The sequence below is a fragment of the Brassica napus genome, chromosome C4 (genome assembly GCF_020379485.1).
Source record: "Brassica napus cultivar Da-Ae chromosome C4, Da-Ae, whole genome shotgun sequence".
Classification (NCBI taxonomy): Eukaryota; Viridiplantae; Streptophyta; class Magnoliopsida; order Brassicales; family Brassicaceae; genus Brassica; species Brassica napus.
In genome coordinates this window covers 33,379,428-33,398,169 of record NC_063447.1, presented here as the reverse complement: position 1 = coordinate 33,398,169, position 18,742 = coordinate 33,379,428, and the positions used below count along the sequence as shown (strand labels likewise).

The 18,742-nt window shown below is 33.3% G+C and overlaps 1 pseudogene; it reads right to left on the bottom strand.

Moving 5' to 3' along the window:
• Positions 1–560: 560 nt before the first annotated feature.
• On the bottom strand, positions 561–1,823 carry LOC125585159 (annotated as a pseudogene).
• Between the last annotated feature and the right edge of the window lie 16,919 nt (positions 1,824–18,742).

Sequence of the window (18,742 nt, the reverse complement as noted above, 5' to 3'; positions counted from 1 at the left end):
AAATCCTATTTTTTGAATATTATTCGTGCAGCCGCACAAATGTATTTTTATGGATCAAATTTTTACGATAATGTATAATAAAATAGTTTTATATATTTTTAATGATATCCTAAGGTATTTTCTATAATTAATAACCTCATCGTATTAATGAATATTCCTTTTATTATGGAATTACTAATGAATATTGTTATACATGTGTGAAATAAACAATATGTTCAAGTCGTAGGCTTGTAGCTACCTCCTAGCAGTCTAGAATACCAGCATAAAAGATGATGAAAAAAAATAGTTTAAAACTCAGACCAAAATTTAAGATTGAGTTTGGCACTAAAGATTGCAACCATAAAGGGACATGACTTAGAACAGTATAAGCATTGTGTAGTTATCCTAGTTTTTTTTTTTTTTGAAAATTCAGTTATCCTAGTTAGTAGCCGAAGAACTTTCTTCTTGGTGTCGATTGTGTTATGTCTAAATGTTTCAGCTAAGTATTTAAAAGGTTTTGTTTACTATGAACGAACAACATCATATATATATTGAAGAATTGTAAACAACTCTCATTACAAACAGAAGAAGTAAAAACAACGGTTAAGGCTCACTAGTCCTTATTATTACAACAAGTTCACACATTTTTAATTCTCAAATAGACAAATACCAGTTACGGCATCACTGCTTTACTAGCCCTTGCTTCTTCAAGAAGTCTCTCCAAGGAGATTAGTTGAACTTAACACCATATTTAAGCTGTCTAGTAGTAGGAGAAAACAGCCCAAAGTACCTCTCAGTCTCATCATTCGGCTTCTCATTCTCATCGAACATGGCGAATATGTAAGTCTCTATAGCTTTCCCTGGCCTTCTCGGAGATCCATTCTTATTAACATGTAGTCTCAAATTGTTAACATAAGCCTCCGCATTCGGCACACTTGCCCCGGGTCCTCCCTGCGTGGGCCAACCACTCTCCGACACCACGACTTCCAACGATCCCCCGCCCGTTTTCTCCAGTGCCGCGTAAACTGAGTCGAGATTGGCGTCGAATAGGTTTAGGTAACGGAGCTGGTTTTTGGGGTCAGTGAATTCATTATTACTATTCGGTTGGAACAGAGCGAATTGTAGAGAGACGTCGCCGTTCTTTAAGCCGAAATAAGTGTAGATATTCACCGAGCAGAGGAGATCGCTTGTTCACCAAGAAACCTATCACCGGTTGGAGAAAGTTCAAATACTCAGCACTGAATCTTCCGCGCGACGGAGGATACGTGTCCGTGAAGGCTCCCATGAATGTAGTCGTGGAGACCTTGATATTGCTGAGACCTGCTGCGGAAAGCGCTCTATCAATGTTTTGCATAGCCTGGATGAGAACCGTCCCAGCCCCACCTGGCCCCCTGGGCATCACCTCGTTTCCGACCGAGATGTACTTGAATCTGACATCGTTTTACTTCTGGACGTTGTCTCGGACCCATGTGTTGGCCTCCGCTTGGCTGTCTGCGAGACGTTTTAAGTCGCCGTTGGGAACGTCGAGGATGAACTCGATGTTGGAGCCACGGAGAGCGTTGAGAGCGTCAGGGTTGGGACCGTACATCCGCATTCGAGGGATGCTGTACTGCTTGAACATAGCCACAACATCCGATGGATTTGGTAGGTTATTTCCTAACTGCCCGAAGCATACTCCGATTTGTCCAGCTAGTAATAAAATATAATCAAAAGGGTTATAGAAGATGACTAATGGATGCTACATAAGCTTAGAAGATGACTAAACCTGTGGTGTCGAAGAAGGAAGCCATTAGAAGGCTGAGAAGAAACATCAACGTTGGTGCCCTAACCCCAGACATTTTCATGAAACAATAAAGAAGACGTTATAATGTGCTTTTTCCTATTATACTTTGAGTTTATTTTTTATGTTTGAATCGTACCATTTTGCGCCTATTTATAGTGCGAGTCCGGGCCGGGTTCAAGTCAGACAATGCATGTAATACCATTAACAAATACAATCACATATAAAGTCTACGATTATGAGTTGTCCACACAAATAACATTCAATAGCTAGGGTCAATATAGCCAGAGATTGAAGAGTCAAATGAGAAGGCATGAATCGGTTTTTTTAATACTCAAATTTAAGTGGTAGTGTTTTTCTAGTAATAGTTTGGATCATGGTATTATGGTATTATGAGCCGTTAATCATACGTCAATCTCGTGTGAGCTAATATTAACTGTTCCTGTAAGTTATTAATTATAGATTTTAGACAACTAAGGTGAGTTGATCAAAAAAAAAAGACCACTAAGGTTAGACTATTCTTGGAGCCATCACTGGTACCTTCATACACATTAGACACCAAAGTCTTACAATCCATACTTTATACTAAATACTAAAAACTAAACTACGGTATTTCCCTATGAAAGTTTGGTAAAGTACTTACTAAAAAAAAAAGTTTGGTGAAGTAAAGATCCACAAGAACGAATAAACCCCATTGATTTTCTGTCTCACAAAATAAGTGTTAGTTTCTAAATGTCTTCAATTTTTAACCAAATTCTCAAAAAGATTCAACTAATGTTATATAACATTTTTACACAAACATATAGTTAAAAATATTAGGAACTAGTGATAAAATGGAAAATATTGCCTAAAAATAGCTATAAATTTATCATAACACCGAAAATGTACTCATATTAACAAGGCACAAATTACATTTACGTATTTGTATTTGTTAAAAGGAGCTTACATTTACGTAAAAAAGTTTTAGTGGCCCAAATAAATCTTTTACCATTTTTTTACCAAATCATTTATTGGATGAAGGCTAACATCGATCATATAAGTGAACATGCTTCATGTATTTTTAAACATTAAAAATATTCGTAATTAGACCCTAGATTTTACGTGCAATTTTTCTGCATGCAGTTTGTAATATAAAGACCAACTATAAACGTCAGATATTTGATTAACATTTTTCTCATTATTTTGTTTTCTCAATTTATTGTTTAATTATCACTCTATCCTGGTTTACATATATAAACTAGGTGTTAATTTTCTGCACCATGTACAGTAAAGAATTTTTTTAATCTAACTTATATTTAAAAATAAAATTTATTAAATATTATAGATTTTACTATTTTCTTACTAATATTTAATATAGATTTGATATATATTAAATCAATTTGTATAAAACTAATAAAAATGATATAAAATTGTATAATTATCAAACGTTTAACCTAAACAATATTTATAAAATTTGTAGGTATATAAAAATCTAATGATCTTACGATCAGATATTTTTTTTAAAAAAAATTTTAGAAATTTTTGAAAGCTTTAGTAATACAAATTGTATAATTATGCAAAACAAATAATATTTCGAAATTTAAAATGTTATATATGAATATATTTATTTTATAGATGATGTATGAGCTATTACCATATTTAAAAAAAGTTTACCAAAAAGAAATATCAATATTAAATGTAATATATGAATTATTATCATATTCTAATAAGTTTGCCAAAAATATAAATCAACATTAAATGAAATTATCCATGTCATATTTTTCCATAAGTCATGTCATTAATTTCAATAACCATGTCATATTTCTTTTGTAAAATTGATTGTACAGAGGACATGTGGCAAAATCAATTTGCAAATATAGTCTAGGGGAAACTAACTGGATACATTTTCCAAAACTTCCAAGATTTTAAACATTCAAAATCGTCTGGTCTTAATTAACAAATACTCTTATATGCATTGTAATATATCATGCTGTCAATAGTTGAATTCAATAGTTTTTTATATACCTAAATTGTTTAAAAAAATTTGAAGTCGTAGAAAATTTTCTAATTATATACCTACAAATTGTAGAAACCATACCACTCCATCTCTAAATTTTCTACTACTTCAAATAATTGAATTCCTATTTTTCGTCCAGATATATTATTCCATGTTTAAAAATTTTCGGTTCCGTATTTTGTGGGGTAATTAAAAAAGTCTAGTAAGTTCTTTTATCAGCAATATATTTACATATAGGTTTTGTGGCTCATCTTACGGAATTACTTGCATGACTATTTAATCAATTTTTGTATTTTAAATGAACATACTTGGTATTATACTAGATGCACAAGATGTTTGACAAAAGTTATACTTTATTTAATTAAACCTATAAGAAATTGAGAAGACCAAAGTATACATCCATACCTTCCATACACATACAACCACCACAATAATAATTTAATATCAATTTTAAATTGTTTTACATATTTTTAAGTTTTATGACACCAAATTAATGATTTAACTTGATTTATTACTAGAAACATTTATTTTCTTTCATTTTGGTAGCGGACTAAACAACTCTTTTTAAAATCTATATTTTAATTATGTGAAAAACAAGCGCATGTGTGGATGATATTCCTTAAAAAACTATTATTTAAAAAAAAATCTCTTATATACTAAAACATAAGTCACATAACCTATCAAATTATGATACATGAAATATTTTTACAAAAATAAAAAAATAATTGAAAAACCATGCCACTCGATCTCTAACTTTTCTACAACTTCAAATATATAATTGAATTTCTATTTTTCCTCAAGATATCTTATCCCACGTTTAAATTGTTTTGCTTCACGATTTTGAACTATTTTTTCTCCTATATAATTTTGTATCTATTCATTTATTCTTTATATTTTCAACTCTTTCTTTTATTGTCAAATATTTAGATATTTGAGTGTAACAACAAAAAAGAATACAAATTAATAATTATTCTTCATTTACATTTAATTTTTTCTTATCTATAATAAATATTCTCTGATTATGTTTGAATATTTCAGATTGAAGATAACACTTGAATCAGAGCTTACATCTACAATATCAAAGTGAGAAAAAAAACCATCTGCAACTATGGAGTAATTAATAAAGTATAGCCTGTTTTTTTATCAGCAATATATTTACATATATGTTTTGTAGCTTATCTTAGGGAATTACTCGCATGACTTTTGCATCAATTTTAGTATTTCAAATTACATACTTGGTAGGTATTATATTAGATGCATAAGATGTTTGACAAATGTTATTTTCTAATTAATTAAACCCATAAGAAATGGAAAAGAATAAGTATCCATCCATACTTTCCATACATATGAAACCACAACAATAATAATGTAATGTCAAGTTTAACATTTTAAAAAATTTCCATATTTTTCAGTTTTATGACACCAAATTAATGATTTAACCTGATTTAGAACTAGAAAAAAATTATTTTCTTTTAATTTGGTAGTAAGCTAGACAACTCCTCTGTAAATCTATATTTGATTTATTTGAAAAACAAGGGCATATATGAATGAGATTCTTTAAAAAGCCATCATTTAAAAAAAAAACATCTCTTATATACTAAAAGCAAGTCACATAACCTATCCAATTATGAGACATGAAATATTTTTACAAAAATAAAACAAAGAAATAATTGAAAACCTATGGCACTCGATCTCTAACTTTTCTACAATTTCAATAACTGAATTCCTATTTTTCCTCTATATATCTTATCCCACATTTAAAAAATTTTGGTTCATGATTTCAAACCTTTTTTCTCCTATATAATTTTGTATCTATTATTTTATTATTGATTTATTTTTCCACCCTTTTTTTCATTGTCAAATATTCTTTGTTATTTTTCAAAATATTTGGTTGTAACAACAAAAACTATACAAATTGATAAATTGTCTTCATTTACATTTTGTTTTTTCTTATTCTATAATAAATACTCTCTGATTTTGTTTTGAATATTTTAGATTGTAGATAACACTTGAATCAGAGCTTACATCTTCAATATCAAAATGAGAAATAAAAAAAAAAAAATCATTTGCAACTATGCGGTAGTTAATAAAGTATAGTCAGTTCTTTATCAGCAACATCTTTACATATAGGTTTTGTGGCTTATCTTCCGGAATTACTTGCATGACTTTTTCATCAATTTCCGTATTTCAAATAAACATACTTGGTATTATATTACATGCACAAGATGTTTGACAAAATTTATACTCAAATTAATTAAACCCATAAAAAATTGAGGAAGATAATTATTCATCCATACTTTCCATACACATGAAACCACCACAATAATAATTGTATATCAATTTTAATATTTGTACAAAAATTAAAAAAAATTAGTTTATGACCAAATTGATCATTTAACTTGATTTATAGATAGAAACATTTATTTTCTTTCATTTTGGTAGCGGGCTAGACAACTCATTTGAAAATCCATATTTTAATTATTTAAAAATCAATTGCATATGTGGATGACATACCTTAAAATCATCATTTAAAGAAAACATCTCTTATATAGTAAAACACAAGTCACCTAACCTATCAAATTATGATACATGACATATTTTTACAAAAATAAAAAATAACTAATTGAAAAATCATGTCACTTGATCTCTAACTTTTCTACGACTTCAAACAAATGAATTCATATTTTTCCTCCAGAAATCTTATCCCACATTTAAATGTTTTTGGTTCACGATTTCGAACTCTTTTCTCTCCTATATAATTTTTTATCTAATAATTGATTAATTATTTATTTTCCACTCTTTTGTTTCCATTGGCATATCTTCTTTGTTCTTTTTTGGGATATTTGACTGTAACAATAAAAACTACAAAAATTGATAACTATTATTCATTTACATTTAGTTTTCTCTTATTCTATAATAAATACTCTCTGATTTTATTTTGAATATTTCAGATTGAAGATAACACTTGAATCAGAGCTTACATCTTCAATATTAGAATGAGAAATAAAAAAAATCATCTGCAACTATGGAGTAATTAATAAATTATAGTTAGTTATTTTATCAGCAACGTATTTACATATATGTTTTGTGGCTTATCTTACGGAATTACTTGCATGACTTTTGCATTTTAGTATTTCAAACAAATATACTTGGTATTATATTAAATGCACAAGATGTTTGACAAAAATTATACTCTAATTAATTAAACCGATAAGAAATTGAGAAGAATAAGTATTCATCCATACCTACAATACACATGAACCACCACAATAATAATGAAATATCAAGTTCAACATTTTTAAAAATTTACATAAGTTTCATTTTTATGACAACAAATTATTGATTTAACTTGATTTATACGTACAAACATTTTTTCTTTAATTTTGGTAGCGGGCTAGACAACTTTTTTGTAAATCTATATTTTAACTATTTGAAAAACAAGCGCATGTGTGGATGATGTACCTTAACAAAATGCCATTTAAAAAAGATATCTTATATACAAAAACACAAGTAACCTAACCTATCAAATTCTGATAAGTGAAATATTTCTACAAAAATAAAACAAAACAAATAATTGAAAAATCATGTCACCCGATCTCTAATTTTCCTACAACTTCAAATAACTGAATTCCTATTTTTATCTAGATATCTTATCTCATGTTATATGCTTTTGGGTCACAATTTCGAACTATTTTTCTCTCCTATATAATTTTTTATCTAATAATTTATTATTTATTTGTTTTCCGCTCTTTCTTTTTTACTGTCATATCTTCTTTGTTCTTTTTCAAGATATTATGGCTGTAACAACAACACTAAACAAATTGATAATTATTATTCATTTGCATTTAGTTTTCTCTTATTCTATAATAAATACTCTCTGATTTTATTTGAATATTTTAGATTGAAGATAACACTTGAATCAGAGCTTACATCTTCAATATAAGAATATGATAAATTAAATATCATCAGAAACTATGAGACAATTAATAAAGTATATTCAGTTCTATTATCAGCAACTTTTTTACATATATGTTTTGTGGCTTATCTTACATAATTACTTGCATGACTTTTGCATCAATTTAGTATTCAAAACAAACATACTTGGTATTATATTAGATGCACAAGATGTTTGACAAAAGTTATCCTCTGATTAATTAAGCCCATAAGAAATTGAGAAGAATAAGTATTCATCCATACCAGCCATACACATGAAACCACCACGATAATAATGTAATATCAAGTTTAGCATTTTTAAAAATTTACATATTTTTCATTTTTATAACAGCAAATTATTGATTTAACTTGATTTATAACTAGAAACATTTATTTTCTTTCATTTTTGTAGCGAGCTCGACAACTCATTTGAATTTTTTTTTTAAATTACTCATATTACATAATTTTTTAATATATCATTTTTAAACATGATAATTTTGTAATTTATATTTCTAAACACAATAATTTTATATTTTATATTGAATAATTTTATTTTGTCTTATAAATCATCAATTGTATCAATCCTATTTTTAGAATATTACCCGTGCAGCCGTACAAATGTATTTTTTATGGATCAATTTTTTACGATAATGTATGATAAAATAATTTTATATATTTTTAGTGATATTCTAAAGTATTTTCTATAATTAATAACCTCATCGTATTAATGAATAATCATTTTTATTACGGAAGTACTAATGGAAATACTAATGAATATTTTTATACATGTGTGAAATATACATTATGATCAAGTCGTGGACTCGTAGCTACCTCATAGCAGTGTAGAAAACCAGTACATCAGATGATGAAAAAAAGAAAAAAATTATATATATATATATATATATATATATATATATCTTTTACTTATTAATCAAAAAGCATTTTTAACAAATAACTTTAGTTTAGTAGATTAATAACAACTTTGCTATTATTGCTGATGTGTCAAGCTCACAACACTCCTAGACCAACTAAGTTAATACCCCCTTTAATTACTAGGATATTTACATCGCCATTGGTACATATCACATATATTTTTTAATTAATGGATATAACATTACATTACCCATTCATCGAATTAAATAATAATTGTACTATTGTCAGAGACAGCATATGAGAAGACGACGTCAAGTCTGTATCATCGTCGGACAAATTCACTGATCCGTTTAACGAAATCTCTTTTAAACTTTCGCCGTCATTAGCAAAACTGGCCGTAGATCTGGAATTCAACAGCCTTCCAACACGACGAATCTCCGCAGATTTTTCTTGAACAGACTTGAAGAAATTAACCGGTAGCTCATAAGCGTCGATCACCATGGCTGTGATGTTAAAAACACCGTGGAATTTTCCAAACGGACAACTGATTTGAAGAGACATAACTTTTGTTAAACTATATAATCTAATCTCTCCTTAATACATTTACATAAGTTAGTTATTTATGTTATTACACAAAGAGTTGTAACTCTTCATGTTGTGTCTTTTAGTATAAAGAGTTGTGTCTCTTATACTTGTACTGATTCGATCTCTATATAAAGATCAGTCATCTGTTGTAAACACAACACCGAATCTCAATAATACAAAAGTATTTTCAGAAAATTTTATAAGCCGGAAACGTCTATCTTATTCTTTCTCTCGAACTCGTGTGTAACACACTGTGATCATTGTGTAACACAAGCGGTTGGTAAAACATTATCATGGTATCAGAGCTTTACGTTTGAGAGGACAAAGAACAAAGCACTAGTAAGAGAAACACTTGGCGTGGAGAAAAAGAGGCTAGAGGATTTTGTCATACGATTTCAGAATCACTCGAAACGATGAAGAATCAAGTAATCCCCATATTTGATGGAGAGAAGTACGACTTCTGGAGCATTAAGATGATAACCATTCTCAAGACCAGGAAGTTATGGTCTGTGGTTGAAGAAGGCGTAGCAGCCCCACCAGCACAAGTGGATGAAACCCCTGAAACAGCAAGGGCAAGATCGCTTAGAGAAGAAGCGATGATGAACGATACATTGGCTTTGCAAATCTTGCAAACTGCTGTATCGGATCATATCTTCTCACGGATTGCAGCAGCATCAACATCCAAAGAGGCGTGGGATGCATTGAATGAAGAGTATGAAGGCTCTCCTCAAGTTCGTTTGATTAAACTTCAAACATTGCGAAGGGAGTATGAGAATCTGAAGATGTATGAGAATGAAGACATTAAGGTCTTCACAGATAAGATAGTTGAATTGGCAAATCAACTAACTTATCATGGTGAACAGAAGTCGGATGTTCAACTTATACAGAAGATACTCATCTCTCTCCCAGCCAAGTTCGATAGCATAGTCAGTGTGTTGGAGCAAACAAGCGATTTGACTTCAACAAAGATGACAGAATTGATCGGGATCTTGAAGGCTCATGAAGCAAGGCTGGCTGCAAGAGAAGAAAGCACCAGTGAAGGAGCATTCGATGCTCGTGTTAAACACAAAAATTCTGGTGTTACACAAGACAACTCAAAGCGCCAGGGAGGCAAGAAGTGGTGTGGTTTCTGCAAGAGGAACAACCACAATGAGAGCGAGTGTCTGAGGAAACAGAAGAAGGATGATTCAAAGAAGGATCACAGAAGTAACAAGGAGTGTTACAATTGTGGCAAGTTAGGCCACTTTGCAAATCAGTGCTACTCAAAGAAGAAAGAGAAGGCACATGTGAGTCTCGAAGAAGACTCAAATGAAGATCACATGTTGTTCAGTGCGAGCGAAGCAGCAACAACAGTGATGGAAGATGTCTGGTTAGTAGACAGTGGAGCAACTAATCATATGACAAAGGAGGAGAGTTACTTCTCAACACTTGATAGGAGTATCAAGGTTCCAATAAAGATTGGAAATGGAAGCACAGTCATGACAGCCGGTAAAGGAGACATTACCGTCATGACTAAAGGTGGCAAGAAGACCATCAGAAATGTATTCTTGGTTCCGGGTTTGGCGAAAAATTTGTTGAGTGTTCCACAAATTGTTTCAAGCGGATACCGGGTGAGTTTCCAAGAGAAGAGATGCATCATAGATGATGCAAAAGGAAGGAGGATAATGGATATCCCAATGACTCACAAAAGCTATCGAATCAGGATGAGTTCGGCTCAGGTAGAAGAAGCCATGAGCGCTAGTGAGCAAGGAAAGATGGAGACATGGCACAAGAGACTTGGTCATGTAGGCGACAAAAGGTTGCAACAAATGCAAGACAAAGACTTGGTAAAGGGATTACCAAAGTTTAAAGTCAAGAAGGAAGCATGTGAGGCGTGTAGACTTGGAAAGCAATCACGCAAAAGCTTCCCAAAGGAATCTCAAACTAAGACAAGAGAGAAGCTTGAGATTGTACATACGGATGTATGTGGGCCGATGCAGCATCAGTCTGTTGATGGAAGCCGATACTTTTTGCTATTCTTGGATGATCATACTCACATGTGTTGGGTATACTTCATGAAGCAAAATCAGAGACTTTCTCACTGTTCAAGAAGTTCAAAGCAATGGTGGAGAAGAAATCGGATTGTACCATCAAGACGCTGAGATCAGATGGAGGTGGTGAGTTCACTTCACGAGAATTCAACCGGTTCTGTGAAGAAGAAGGAATCAATAGGCAAGTCACCTTGCCTTATTCACCACAACAAAATGGTGCAGCAGAGCGTATGAATAGGACTTTGGTGGAGATGGCTAGATCGATGTTGGCAGAGCAAGACTTACCGCTCAAGTTATGGGCAGAAGCGGTATACACTGCCTCATATCTTCAAAACCGTCTGCCATCAAAGGCAATAGAAGAAGATGTCACTCCTATAGAGAAGTGGTGTGGACACAAGCCAGATGTGTCACACATGAGAATGTTTGGTAGCATATGCTACATACATGTCCCGGATCAAAAGAGGAGGAAGCTAGACGTCAAGGCAAAGCGTGGAGTCTTTGTTGGATATAGCAACCAATCCAAAGGCTATAGAGTTCTCATCCTGGAGAATGAGAAGATTGAAGTATCAAGAGATGTCGAGTTTGAAGAAAGCAAGAAGTGGGATTGGAAAAGGCAACAAGAGGTGAGGAAGACATTGGAGTTGTCTATGGAAGACTCTCACCCGCCTGAAGGACAAACCAAAGGTGAATTCAGCCCTGAGGAACAAACCGAAGGTGCATCTAGTCCCGAGGAAAATTTTGGAGGTACTTTCAGTCCTATTCTCTTTCAAAATGATAATCATGATACTAGTAGTGGAGATGAAGAAACTTCTGAGGCACCAAAGAAGTTCAAGTCCATGGTCGATATCATGGAAAGGGCACCGAGAGTAGAGCTTGATGAAGCGGCTCAAGCAATAGAAGCTTGTCTTCATGCAAATGAAGAACCATACACTTATGATGAAGCGTGTGGTACCAAGGAATGGAGAGAAGCGATGAATGAGGAGATAGCCATGATTGAGAAGAACAAGACGTGGGAACTAGTGGACAAGCCAAAGAAGAAGAATGTGATAAGTGTGAAGTGGATCTACAAGATCAAGACCGATGCAAACGGCAATCACATCAAGCACAAGGCGCGGCTAGTTGCAAGAGGGTTCTCTCAAGAGTATGGTGTTGACTACCTTGAGACGTTTGCTCCTGTCTCAAGACATGATACAATACGAGCCATACTTGCATATGCGGCTCAGATGAAGTGGCGATTGTATCAGATGGATGTGAAGTCAGCCTTTCTCAATGGCGACCTCAAGGAAGAAGTGTATGTCACACAACCGCCTGGGTATGTGACACACGGGAAAGAACACAAGGTGTTAAGGCTACACAAAGCTTTATATGGTTTAAAGCAAGCCCCAAGGGCATGGTATGGAAGAATAGATTCATACTTTCTTCAAAACGGTTTTGAGAGGAGTATGAATGATGCGGCTTTATACATCATGAAGCAAGGAGGAGATGTGTTGATCGTGAGTCTATATGTGGATGATATAATCATCACAGGAAGCAACATCCAGAGCATCAACACATTCAAGGAGAACATGAAGAAAGAATTCGAGATGGTGGATCTTGGATTATTGAACTACTTTCTTGGAATGGAAGTAATTCAAGACAATGGAGGCATATTTCTTTTACAAGAAAAGTATGCAAACAAACTTGTAGACAAGTTTGGGATGCGAGACAGCAAGAGTGTAAGCAACCCACTTACACCACAAGGAAAAGGAGTTGAGGATGACAAGGAGTATGGAGATCCGACTAAGTATAGAAGCATCGTTGGAGGGCTTTTGTACTTGTGTGCATCAAGACCTGATGTGATGTATGCAAGCGCCTATCTCTCAAGATACATGTCATCACCCCGCATGAAGCACTACCAAGAAGCCAAGAGGGTGTTAAGATATGTCAAAGGAACATCAAACTTTGGAGTATACTTCACAAGTGTGAAAGAACCAAGACTTCTAGGCTACACAGACAGCGATTGGGGTGGTTCTAAAGAAGACAAGAAAAGCACTTCAGGTTATGTGTTTACTCTTGGATCAGCCATGTTTTGTTGGCAGTCAAGCAAGCAACAAACAGTGGCGCAATCAACAGCTGAAGCGGAGTACATAGCCGTGTGTGCAGCAGCAAATCAAGCAGTGTGGTTACAAAGACTATTTGAAGACTTTGGTCAGAAGTTTGAAAGAGGCATTCCGATCTTATGTGACAACAAATCAGCAATAGCAATTGGGAAGAATCCAGTGCAACACAGAAGGACGAAGCACATAGAGATCAAATACCATTTCGTGAGGGAAGCTGAGCAGAAAGGAATCATTGAACTGAAGTATTGCAAAGGGGATGATCAACTCGCAGACATTCTCACAAAGGCATTGGGCGGTTCAAGATTTGAAGATCTAAGGAAGCAGCTTGGAGTCAAGTCGAGATATGATTAAGGAGGAGTGTTAAACTATATAATCTAATCTCTCCTTAATACATTTACATAAGTTAGTTATTTATGTTATTACACAAAGAGTTGTAACTCTTCATGTTGTGTCTTTTAGTATAAAGAGTTGTGTCTCTTATACTTGTACTGATTCGATCTCTATATAAAGATCAATCATCTGTTGTAAACACAACACCGAATCTCAATAATACAAAAGTATTTTCAGAAAATTTTATAAGCCGGAAACGTCTATCTTATTCTTTCTCTCGAACTCGTGTGTAACACACTGTGATCATTGTGTAACACAAGCGGTTGGTAAAAGATTAACAACTTTAACGGCGGCCGCGTATGTTATTAAGTTACTTCCGCGTACGGTTCCGACATACCTTGAGGTTGAAGATCGTTTGAAGATAGAAGTGAGACGCCTTGCCAACATATTTCTCAAGCGTGTGAATGTGTGATCGTTAGCTCTGGATGACCTTGAGGCTTTAAAGCTTGATAAATGCTCATGGTTTCTACCGATGGACTTTTCAACATCGTTAAACACTGCAGGTACTGATTTACTTCTTTGTATTTTTTAGATATGATCTTAAGGTTTAACACTAACTTTTTCAACTCTCTTTATATTCACAAGGACAATCTAGCACAAGATTGCTGCAAGAACCATATTTTAAAAACTGTTTCTCTGAAGATCACATGTGTATTTAGCTCAATTGGGTAATTGAAACGTTGGTGATTTTTTTTTTTGATAATCCGGACACTCCGGAGGGAATCCGACTATCTTAAGTACACCTCCGCAGAAGACATCCTGGAAGGCCGCTTTTTTCACCACATTTTAATCAACGGTGACCAGCGAGATTAGAACCCAAATCCGTATTGGGGCCAGAGCTTTCTCAAGACCACTGGGCCGTCCTCGCTCGGTGATTTAACCTTACTTTATTTGGTTTGGTAGGTTAGTATGTGTTAACATGCTTAACTTGAATAAATGAGTAGTCAAAGTTGCTTTGAGAAATAGGGAAATGAGGAGATTGGTTTATATGAGGAAGATGTCTATATAGCAATGCTGAAACAGCAAAGAGATTATAGTCCGAATATGAAAAAGAAAATATATACCATTTTCCTCACCTCTCCACAAAATATGTGAGTTAAAATCACCTTTTGTATAGTATTATGCTTGAACACCTTCCAACAGGAACAACGGGAACATCTTCACTTCGAATTTTCGGCCACATGTCAGGGTCTCCAGAGGCGGATGTTTGGTCAAAACCAAAAGCCAAACAAATTTTCATCCATGAACACACGCAACTGTTTCTTAAACGTTTACTGTATATTCTATACTGTATTTTCTTTTTGTAAAAGAAACCGTACGGGTTTACTAACTAATAGGATTCTGTTACTTCGTATTTGATATCTTTAAAAAAAAGAAAACAAAATATCGTCAAATTATAAGACAAAAACTGTTTTTAAAATTAAAAGGTAAAAAGAAATAAATAAAAAATAGTAATAATTAAAAAATATATATTTTTAACGTCGTCAGCAAAACACTACACCCTAAAACTTAAACCCTAAACCCGAAATCTTTGGATAAACCCTAAACCTTTAGATAAATCCTAAACTCTAAATCAAAATCACTAAACACTAAAACACTCAAGGGTTTAGGGTTTAGGATTTAGGATTTAGTGTTTAGTGTTTTTTATTTAGAGTTTAAGATTTATCCAAGGGTTTAGGGTTTATCGTTTAGGATTTAGGGTTCACGGATTAGGATTTAGGGTTTAGTGTTTTGTTGGCGACGTTAAAAAATTAAAAAAAAAAAAAAATTCTGTATGTACTATTTTTTTATTTTTTTTACTTAAAAAAAATCATAATATAACTTGACAATACTTTGTTTACTTTTTTAAAAGATATCGAATTTGAAATAATGAAATTTTATTGGTTAGTAAACCTAGAGGTTCACCCTAGAAGTGAACCCAAGAATAACTCTTATTTTATTTGCCTTAGATCAATCTCTATATCATGTTTATAAATTGAACACTGTGGGAACCAAAATTCGCACTGTCGATTTACGTTTAAATTAGGAAACTAGGAAAACCCTAATTTCCCTGAGGTCCTGGATCTCTGCGAGAGCCAACGACAAGTGATCAAATAGATGCGGAAATCATGAAAAGGTAACAAACGAGTTTAGAGAAAACAGTAGATCTTATTTTGAATCTGCGTAAGAGCGTTGCGATCATTACAAGAGATCATAAAAGCTTTGGTTGCAAAGGCTGTCAGTGAGTTACCTAGTTCTAGCAGCCTAAAAGCTCGAACCTAGTTGAATCGCAGCTCGATAACAAAAGACAAAAAAGATACAGAAAAGGTTTTTGATTGATTTCGGACTGAACCTTGTTAAAGGCTGCCTACGTACCCCTTTCGAGGATCAAGCCGAACGTAGTTCAATTGATAGATCTGGACAAGAGATCGAACTGCCTGGGCGAGTTCGTCTAGTAATTGAGTGCCAGTCATAGAAACCGAACTTGTTGAGAATAAAGCCTAAAATTTCTAAGTGCAGAGAATTCCGAGTCTAAAAAGTTGTCCCTGGTGCCTCTCGCCTAGGACTCCTTATATACTTGCTCCTAGGTCGGTTTACGCTTTTCCCCTTCTGCCCTTAAGCCGTCATAGCTTAAAAATGGAGATATTCCGTTTTTTCCGATCTTCGTGATTATCATCGGAAACTTCACATTTATCCGCGGAAACTTGACATTTGTCTTGTCTTATGAACCAAGCATAAACCGTCATACGGCTTATGGGCTTTTGGTTAAGAAATCGTAAGTGGGCTTCGAGCTTCGTCTTAGGTCTCTTTGTGTCGTCTTTGGCTCGAAACGTTTATTACGGTTTCTTCGATAAAAGCAAACATCCCGCGGTTTTCATCGTAAAGTTTGACTGATGACTTTGCGTGACGGGAAACATAGAATGATTTAGCCACAGTCTACGGGAGATAGCATTTAAAGAGTAGACGAGAATGCATGGATTCGTGTCATATCGACGTTTTGGGAGAGCCCGATCGCTACGTAACGACCAAGTCGTGTGCGTGCTCGGTCGCTACGTAGCGACCGAGCTTTGGTTCGAGCTCGGTCGCTACGTAGCGACCAAGCTTGGCTCGAACTCGGTCGCTACGTAGCGACCGAGCTTTGGCTCAAGCTCGGTCGCTACGTAGAAACCGAGCTTTGGCTCGAGCTCGGTCGCTACGTAGCGACCGAGCTTGGCTTTAGCGACCGAGCTATATTATCTAGTAAATAATTAAACGTTTAGTTTTTGTTTAATTTCTAAAATAAACTATATAGTTTAAAATTTGTTTTCATTTGTTTAAGGTAGTAAATATTAATCATTCTTAGAAAATATGATTTTTGTTATTTAAAAAATAATATTTATAATTTTAAAAGTTAACATCGGCAAATATTTAAATATTTAACATATAGAGGTATAGTATTACAATATTAAATTATATCTATTTAATTTATATTATCTATAAATTCAATGGATCATCTATTGTTTAAATCCAATTATTTATAGCCCAATAAAAATTTCTACTAGGCCCAAAATTTAAATGATAAAATTAGAGATAGCTGTTATTGGTTTATATATTTTGATTGATTTAGAAATCCATATAGCATTTATAAATCCAAGTCAAATATGCAAATCCGGAGGTTTTTCCTCAGATTTGAGTCTTTGTATTTTTAACTAAAAAATTCAAACAAATCCATTCAAATCCATTATAAAATCAAATATATTAGTAAATGTGTACGATTGAATAACACTTGATTTGATACAGAAATTATGAATCATTAAACCAATAACACATGATTTTAATACAGATTTGAAAATCATAAAACCAATAACACTAGATTTAGTTCGGATTTTCAAATCCATTAAAATACAACAACCAATAACCCCTACTAAATGTAACATGACTTTATAGGAATATGTACATTAGGTATATTTTTTAAAAAATCATACATGAATCAAGGTTGTGACTTCTGATTAGTATATAAGATTAAGACAACCCGAATGTTTGATCAACCTCTGACTAGAACCCTTTTTGGTAGACCTGGGACGAATCGGGTATCCGAGCAATTTTAAAGTATCCGGATCCGGATCCTTATCCGGCGGATCCATAATTTTACTATCCTTATCCAGATCCGAGGTTCTCGGATATCCGGATGTCGGATATCCTTCTAAAAATTGCAATATCCGGCGCATATCCGGATCCGAATTTGGATCCTTAAAATAAATAAAAAGAATATTAATATATATATATAATTTTAACAATAATTTTTTAAAAAATATACATATAATGTCTTTAATTATTTTTATGTATAATATTACAAAATTTACATAAAATTTATATATACTATTATTAAAATGAAAATATATTAAATAAAATTAATTTTTATATATAGATATTACTATTTTTGAAATATTTATTAATAAAACTTACGGATCCGGATATCCGAACTTAAAAATTAAGATATCCAGATCTGGATCCGGCTTTGACGGATCCACCATTTTATTATCCGGATCCGGATTCGGCCCCTCCGGTTATCCGGATTTTCGGATCGGATCCGGATCGAATCCGAATCTCGGATAAAAGTCTCAGGCCTACTTTTTGGTATATTACTTTGGTCTTTAACGTACATAGGAGTACTGGACAAAAAATCCAAATCCGAAGAACTGAACCGAACTCGACCCAAAAAAGTAGTATCGAACCCAAACCGAAATTGATTAAATATCCGAACGGGTTCAAAATTTTGGTATCTAAAGAACCGGAACCGAAGTATTTCGGGTACCCGAATGTATTCGAAATAGATTTCTATACCCCTTTATATAAATATATTTTAGATTAATGTCTATTAAAAACATCCAAAATATATAAGATATTTTTAAATTATCCAAAATACTTGAAAATATATACAAATAGTCAAAAAATAAATGTATAAAAGAGCTAAAACCAAATTTGCCCATAAGCCCTAGCTTTTTCTCCCAGGCACGATTTCCAAGGTGGCTGCCATCAACGAAAGCTTCAACTCCGATCTAGAATGGACGAGTGGTGCAAGAGCCTCTCCGCCGGTCTTTCATCCTGAGAAGCTATG